Source organism: Geotrypetes seraphini, chromosome 9 (assembly GCF_902459505.1).
Source record: "Geotrypetes seraphini chromosome 9, aGeoSer1.1, whole genome shotgun sequence".
Taxonomy (NCBI): Eukaryota; Metazoa; Chordata; class Amphibia; order Gymnophiona; family Dermophiidae; genus Geotrypetes; species Geotrypetes seraphini.
In genome coordinates this window covers 84,177,271-84,186,378 of record NC_047092.1, presented here as the reverse complement: position 1 = coordinate 84,186,378, position 9,108 = coordinate 84,177,271, and the positions used below count along the sequence as shown (strand labels likewise).

The following is a 9,108-nucleotide window of genomic DNA, read 5'->3' as shown; positions in this document are numbered from 1 at the left end:
TCGTCTTTTAATTCTTTGGTAGTTTCAAAGTGTTTGGTGTTAAGGTCCCTGAGATCACAGAGCTCATCTAACATAACATCACTAGAAGTCACAGCTTTTTCCTCAGGCGCCATTTTCTCTGGTGTCAGTGGATCCAGTTTGGTTCTTTTTAATTCCACTGTGGAGCTAGGGAAAACATCCATTTTGCATGGTTTAGAAACTGACATCTTCTTTTAAAAAAGTAGAAGAGAAAAGAAGGCAAAATCTTAAAAATAGCGAGCCAAGGGATTCCGGAACTTGGGGGTAGTGAGGATGGCTGCTTGACTGCTGAGCTCCTCGTTAGGCAGCACATTCAGATTCATTTATCAGCATTAAAATACTGCTTTTCTTCTGACAATGACATCAGGGAAACAAACTAGAATAGAGGATGCCTCTACTGCTAAAGGAACAAGCAAAAGACTGAAGGCTGATCCCATTGCTCCATCTAATGTGCCTTTAGCTAAAGACTCCATAGAGATGTTAGAACAAATGATGGAGAGATTGAAAAGTGTACAAGAACTGCTTCAAGATAATTCAAATAAACTGGCATCAATGCAAGAAGAAATGGGAAATTTAACTAAGCAGGTACAGATCTCTAATGTTAGGTTGGAGACCTGTAAGCATTGAATAGAGACTTGTGAAACCAAATTGCTTTAGTGCCAGTCTGATCATAAGGCTGTTTTACATTTGTCAAAAGAGCTGGAAGATTTTAGCAACAGGGTGAGATGGACAAATGTAAGAGTGATTGGTATTCCGGAGGGGGCTGAAGGTTCAGATCTTATAAAGTTTTTGAAAGACTTATTACTGAAAACCCTCTCATTAAAGTTTTCACAGCAGTTAGAATTTGAGAGGGCTCACAGAATCTCATTAAGGAAAAATAATGGCTTTAAAGGGCCCAGGCCGATAATTTTTAAATTGCTGCATTTTTCCCAGGTAATGGAAATACTGCAGATGGCCAAAGAAAAGTGAAATATTAAATGGAAGGATTCAAAGATCTTTCTCTTACCTGATTTTGCCCCGAAGACTGCAAGTGTAAGAAAACAATTTCTAATGCTCCATCCACAACTTCGTGCACTCACAATGGCTCTGGGGGATCCTTGATAAAGCAAATTGTTGCGAAACATATCGGATCATGTAACCCAGTAGCTTGATAAGCTAAGTATATAACTTATTTGAACATTTTTAAATAGAATAATCTCAAGGAAACTTCTAAAAAGAGCACGGTGGATAAAAAACAATGAGGAATGAAAACATTGTATTCCCACTGATATTGAACACTACTAAGGGTGGAGGAGGTGTACCTGAGGCCACATTTTGTTATATTTGAAATATATGAGAGTATGTTTAACAATTTGTAATTCTACAGAGGGGAACGCTGGATATTTTGGAGTTTGGGTAAAGTATTAGAGAGCCGCCCACAACTTCGGCAGATAGGAGCAAAGTATGGGCTCTTCTACCCAGCGGTGATGAGAGTAACTCACTTAAATAAGACTGTCAACTATGAGGAGCCAGGATAGTTACAGGAGTACATTGATAAGTGTGCGGAAGAAGAGCTGTCATAATTCTCAGAGCATGTTTTTTTTCTTTTTTTTTGGGGGGGGGGCTTAATGTCGGTCTAGTAAGAAAATTTTTTTGAGAGGGTAATAACTTTTATTCCTTTTGATTTATCTATGTTTTAACCATTTCAAGGTTTATATAATTTACAATTGAGGGACACAGTTGGAGATGGTTATTTTAAAAAAATAAGCAAGCAATGTTAATATTCTATCATAGATTCTACCCCTTATGCTGGTTTTCAACACTCCCTATTGGATATAAAGATCGGTACGTGATTGGATGTGAGAGCTGTCAATCTCTGGAAGATGCTATGAAGTCAGGAAAATGGGGGTGGATAATATAATGGAAGTTTACTGCTGATGCCTTACTTTAGTGTGGTAATGTGGTATTCAACTGTACAGAGCAGCTTTAAAGAATCAATAATGTGAGTTTAGTGACATCACCTTGGAATAACTTGCTAAAAACACCTGGTTTGTGAGTGAGGCTTGGTTTGATCTGGTTGCTGGTTACTATAGCTACATAGAGTTGATGTACAATATGCAGACATGTCTGCATTAATTCTGACTTATTCACAATTTGAGCTGCTAAAGACTGATAGCTTTGCTTGAAGCAGCTTTGCAGATCCACAGCAATCTATTTAAATTTGAATGCAAACACTTCACTCCACAAGTTAATTTAAGCAAGTGATACTTAAAAATTGATGAAATCTCCTGTATTTTGTTGAAAATATGCTTTCATAGTTTTGACTTTGAATGTTACATGACTTTATTTGATTTAAAGATAAAAGCTAACTTTAAAGCTAACCCTATGTCAAAGTGGAGCTGAGGAATCGACCTCCTCTCATCATATATTCATTTGCATTATGTCAATGTCTCTCAGAACCACTTGCAGGACATTTCATCGCTGAACTCCCTCACCCATCTGCTGTGGTTGAAAGCAGACTAGAATGTGCTCGTGCACATACAGCTGAACGAACTGCCCTATCTGCAGGTTGCCTACTTTAGCCATAACCACATCAGGGAGCTTGGAGGTATCAGCCACCCCAGTCTGGAGTTGCTTAATCTTAATGGGAATGAAATATCCACATTCTCTAGAGTGAATTGTGCGAAGCTAGAAAATCTGCAGACTCTAGAACTCTGAGGCAACAGGCTGGAATGCACAGCGGGAGTCCTTCTGCCCAACCTGCCCAACCTCTACCTGGCTCAAAATGCGATCAGACACCTAGAAGGCTTGGAAGGGCTGGTCCAGCTACAGACCCTTCATGTACAAGACAACCAGCTGAAAACCCTGGATGGCTTCTCAGGGAGTATGAAATCCTTGCAGTATCTGAATATCAGAGGAAACCAGATATGCAGAATGAGGGAGCTGCAGAAGCTGGGCTGTCTGAGAGGACTGTGGGACTTGGCAATGCAGGAAAACCCCTGTACAGAGGCCGATGACTATTGCAGGGAAGCCCTAATTGGAGTGCACAGCTCGAACACCTTGACAAGGACTTCTTCCAAGAGGAGGAGAGAGCAGCTGATGAGATGCGGGCTTTGCGTCTAGAGATGGGAAAGGAAGAAACCAAAGGATCTGTAGAGCTGGAATCCTCACTGGATGGGTGATTCTACAATTCCTCTACACCCTCCTGTCCAAACCCAGGCTTTCCTCCTCCTCATAAGGCCAAAGCCCAGACTGCTAAAGTTGGAAATCTGGGATGTAAAAATGTTTTGGTGCCAAACCTGCCGCTGGCTGTTAAAGGGGGAACTGGCATTTTCCTAATTAAGGGAAGGAGATTAATGTTGTAAAATTGTAAAATTGAAAACTGAATATAGTTTAGGTGGGAAAAGGGGGGTTGTCTGATATAAAGTTTGGGTAATGGCTTTATTTCAGAATGGAGTGAATGAGTTGAATGGTTATTTAAGGATAAGGTACCAAGACTTCTCCCTACCTGTAATATCCCCCTAAGACTCAACAATATAACCAGCATCCACTCTGCAACCTTCTCATATATTTCCAGCTCCTTCTGACGCTCCCCTCATTTTTCCACTTTGTAACCTCACCTCAAAATTGAATTAGCTATCAGCACCATTAATTGTAATCTTCTTCCTGGAAATGTCCAGTTATCTTTTGATGTAATCTGCTTAGAACTGCAAGGTACAGGCGGAATAGAAGTCAGTAATGTAATGTAATGTAATGTAATTGGATAATAGTAGGGGAAAAATGAGAGAGAAAGAGGGCAGGGGAATGTGTTATGCTATTTTTCTGTATAAGAAAATAAGAGGGTAATAGTTATGAATTATAATATACAGTAGTTAGAGGGGTTTCATGTTTGCAAAATATAGATATGATATGATATATGTGATTGAGAGGAAGATATATTGATACATATAAGATAGGAGGGAAAGTTAATGAATTATATTTTGAAGTAATAATTATTCTATAATTCTTGTTGTTTTATATACTTTGTTTATGTTTCTAAGTGATGCTGAATAAGAAAGATTCATGTTGGATGTGTCTGAGGGGGGTTAGTATTTGCTAGTCATGTTGCACACTCCCAAGTCTATGAGGTATTTTAAGGGAGGGTTTTGGGAGGGTTGGGGAAGGGATTTAATTTGAGTTCCTGGATGTGGGGGAAAATTATATCTATTTATGTGTTTAAAGGGAAATCAAGGAAATATTGGGCTGAATGGTATAATCACTTGCGATGGATTTAAAAAAATATTCTCGTTGAATGTCAATTGCCTTAATCATCCAATCAAGAGAGAAAAAACACTTAACAACATAATGCTGATATTTATTAGATACAAGAAACACACTTATCAGCCATAGAATTGAGTAAATTAGAAGGGGGGTGGGTAAAGCATTGTTTTTTCACCCCTGCGGTAGGTAAGAAGGCTAGAGTGGCTATCCTGGTCCATAGGAAACGTTTGGCTGTATTCAATCAGATTTCCGCGGATCCTGCGGGCAGGTGAATTCATGTGGATATGAGCTCAGGGAATAATACACTAGTGCTATTCAACATATATGCCCCTATTTCAAATCAAGCTGACTTCTTCAAAACTCTTCAACAGCTGGTACTACCACTGGTCATTTCTAATATAGTTGTTGTGGGGGACTTTAATGTTGTAGTGGAACCAATGATGGACAAAAAACCCAATAAAATTATAAAGTTATTGGGATTGGATAATCTGATACAATCCTGTGGTTTGAAAGATATATGGCGAATCCTTCATTATGATGCTCAGGAATTTTCTTTCTGCTCCCATATTCATAAATCATTCTCACAAATTGATTATATTTTTGTTTCAGATCAATTAGTACAGCTAGTAACAAAAGCCACCATAGACCCAATTATTTTATTGGATCATAGTGGAGTTTGGATTGAATTTAAATCTGCTGAACAAGATTCTAGCAGACCTGTATGGAGATTTAATAATACATTGCTTGCAGACTCAAATTTTCTTGAAAAATTTCAATTAAAAATTAATGAATATTTCCAATTCAATGCTTCAGAGGAAATCTCATTAGAAACACTGTGGAATGCTTTCATGAGAGGGCAAATCATATCATATTTGGCACATATTAGGAAACAACTTAATAGGGAATTTTCTAATCTGGAACAAAATATTAAGGATTTGGAGTCCAAACTGGCTGTGAAGTGGGAACAAATTACTTTAGAGACCCTCTTAAAAGTAAAACATAGATATAATGAGATCTCTTCACAATTGGTCAGGAAAGATTTGTTTTCTCAACAGGCTCTGTATTATGGAAACTCAAAAAAGGTGGGAAGATTATTAGCTAATTATCTTAAAGTTATAAAAGAAAGGTAAAAATTGTTGCGATTAAAGATGAGAAGGGTGAAACTCATTCTCAAATTGAAAATATTTTAAAACAATTTTTGATCTTTTATAAAGCTTTATATTCTTCTGAGCCTTATTCAAATAAAGAACTTGAAGGTTTAGAGTTTTTAGAGTTGATCAAGAGACCAAAAGTTCCTGAGCATATAAAAGGAAGTCTTGAGGCGCCTATATCATTAAAAGAATTACAAGCAGCTTTGAAATCCCTTGGAGTTGGATCCACTCCAGGTGGTGATGGAATCACTGTAGAGTTTTATAAATCATTTCAAATTACCCTTTTGCCTCATCTTTTAAATTTATATCAAGCTCAACTAACTAAAGGTTGCATCTCAGGTACTATGGCAGAATCTCTAACTATTGTTTTGCCAAAGCCAAATAAAGATCACATGTTGGTTGCAAATTACAGGCCTATTTCTTTAATCAATGTAGATGGGAAATTGTTGGCTAGGTTATTAGCATTGCGCTTGACCAAGGCTCTCCCTTACAATATAGGTATGCACCAAACGGAGTTCGTTGCTCAAAGGCATTCTTCAAAGGCTTTTCACATGTTAAATTTAACAAAAGCCATGGAAGATCCTGCCTTCTCTGTATCCTTGTTACATAGATCTTTTTGGACCCCTGTTAGATTACACAAGTTTGACAGTTCTAAATCTAATAGATGCTGGCATTGTCATCTGCTCAAACAAGTAATCTCCCAAAGCCCCAAAAGAAGGAACTAGATGAGAGGGAGAGACTGCCTATAGAGTGGGAAATACTACTAACACTAGAAAAAATGAACTATTAAATTTTTAAATTTTTAGGATTTTTAGAGAGCCCTCAGTCACACAGCCTCCCTCCAGGGACCCCCAGAAGTAACGACTGCCACTGGCTTACACCAAATAAGGTGTTAACTGTGAAACATCCCAGGGCTCTCTGTGAGAATTAGTGATAAATAACACAAAAGTGCTGGTAAGTGCTAACAAAATCAAGAACACACTCTATAGGTAGTCTCTACCCCTGATCCAGGGGGCCCGAACAAAACGTTCGAATGTCCAGATTCAACCATGCAAAGCCAATAGGAAGTACTTAGCTTCTCTGAAAAAATACAGCCAGCAGATAACCAATCCGTCCTACGGGACTCCGTTTCAGGGGTGAAGACAGGAACGGCTGAGCTGAGCTGCAGTCCCCAAATCTTCAGGCTGCAGCGGTTTGGCAAAGTGGAAAATGGCGCTTGAACCGGAACAGACGCCTCCAATTTAAACTGCAGACGAGAAAGTGTCACTGAATTGACAGATCACGTGACTGAAACAGCCACGGTCGGGGAAAAAAATAAAACCTCCCCGCAAAAGTTCAAAAGAGTCCAAAAAGAAACTGAGAAACGCTGACTTAGACAAAAAGCAAAAGCTTTTTTCAAAAAGTGTGATGCCACTCGATGTACTCATTATGTCCTGTCAAAAAGCCTGGAGTTCGAAAATCCAGTACTGTTCTCTCCGTTGTAACCACAATAGCTTATCCCCCTGATAGTTCTCGTGAATCTGCTCAATCACCAACCAGCGTAAATCCTGAAAAGTATGTTTGAATTGTATACAATGTGGCACTATGGGAGAGCTCATGGATTTTGTGTTGATCCTGCTATGGTGCTCTATGAGACGTGTTCTTATGGCCCTTAGCGTACGTCCCACACAGGATTTACGCTGGTTGGTGATTGAGCAGATTCACAAGAACTATCAGGAGGATAAGCTATTGTGGTTACAACGGAGAGAACAGTACTGGATTTTCGAACTCCAGGCTTTATCTCCCACAGGACATAATGATTACATCGAGTGGCATCACACTTTTTGAAAAAAGCTTTTGCTTTTTGTCTAAATCAGCGTTTCTCAGTTTCTTTTTGGACTCTTTTGAACTTTTGCGGGGAGGTTTTATTTTTTCCCCGACCGTGGCTGTTTCAGTCACGTGATCTGTCAATTCAGTGACGCTTTCTCGTCTGCAGTTTAAATTGGAGGCGTCTGTTCCGGTACAAGCGCCATTTTCCACTTTGCCAAACCGCTGTAGCCTGAAGATTTGGGGACTGCAGCTCAGTTCAGCCGTTCCTGAGGAAGGGGGTCTTCACCCCCGAAACGGAGTCCCGTAGGACGGATTGGTTATCTGCTGGCTGTATTTTTTCAGAGAAGCTAAGTACTTCCTATTGGCTTTGCATGGTTGAATTTGGACATTCGAACGTTTTGTTCGGGCCCCCTGGATCAGGGGTAGAGACTACCTATAGAATGTGTTCTTGATTTAGTTAGCACTTACCAGCACTTTTGTGTTATTTATCACTAATTCTCACAGAGAGCCCTGGGATGTTTCACAGTTAACACCTTATTGGGTGTAAGCCAGTGGCAGCCATTCCTAATGGGGGTCCCCGGAGGGAGGCTGCGTGACTGAAGGCTCTCTAAAAATCCTAAAAATTTAATAGTTCATTTTTTCTAGTGTTAGTAGTATTTCCCACTCTATAGGCAGTCTCTCCCTCTCATCTAGTTCCTTCTTTTGGGGCTTTGGGAGATTACTTGTTTGAGTATTGTTTCATCTCCCATTTTTCGGGTTCTGCTAGTATTCGGGCATTGTCATCTGGACATAGGGTCACTGGATCATCTGTTGTTCTATTGTCCTTTGATACTTAACTTTTGGAGGTTAATATGGGGTACGATTAACAACATATTAGAATCATCAATTCTACTGACATATGAGGCGGTTATATGTAGAACGTTTTTACATGTTAAACCCCCTATGGATCGATATAAATGCTGTCTTTTTCTTGTCATGACCAGGATAGCCATGCGATGGTAACCTGAAATTGGAAGAACTACGACCACCTAAATTTTCCTTTCTGGTGGGCAAATTTGTGCTCCAGCTATAGATATGAAAAAATGAATGCCGATAGTTTGGGGCACAGTAATTTATTTAAGCTGGTTTGGGGGCCGTTGACATCATATACTACTTACTATAGTAGGTATTTGATAATGAGTCAGTTTTTGTTTATTTTTGTAAACATCCAGGAAAAGGTGGGTGGGGAGGGCTATTTCTTTCCTAATTTCCTTTTTGAATATGTCCACCTGGGGTGGGAGGAGGGTTGGAGGATATTTTTAATCTAAATAAATTAAGGTTATTGGGATAGTCTATGTTTCTGTGTTTTATTGAATAATGAGTCAGTTTTTGTTTATTTTTGAACACATCCAGGAAAGGGTGAGTGGGGGAGGGCTATTTCTGTCCTAATTTCCCTTTTGAATATGTCCACCTGGGGTGGGAGGAGGGTTGGAGGATATTTTTAATCTGAATAGATTAAGGTTATTGGGATAGTCTATGTTTCTGTGTTTTATTGAATAATTATTGGGTGGGGGGTGGGGGGAGAAAATGGTTGGTTATATATATTTGTAAGTTGAATGTGCTTTTATTAACTTATTACATGATATATATTCGTGTATTGCACTTTTGAAGTTTAGAAAATCAATAAAGAATAATAAAAAAAAACAACCATCGAGCCTGATATTCAAAATTTTCAGAAATAAAGGAGGAGAGAAAAGTTTAGGCGTCCATCTTGGCTGCAGCTCAAACACGCCCCCTTAGACCATTCTTCTAACTTTTGCAGATTCTTCTTCATATTTTCCACTCCCTCCAGGCATTCACTCTGTTACAAATCTTGGTATCATCCACAAAAGGGCTGACCTTACCTTCTAAC

General features: G+C 39.1%; 1 pseudogene; it reads left to right on the top strand.

The window, feature by feature from the left end:
* Positions 1–375: 375 nt before the first annotated feature.
* LOC117366416 lies at positions 376–3,179 on the top strand (annotated as a pseudogene).
* The last annotated feature ends 5,929 nt before the right edge of the window (positions 3,180–9,108 follow it).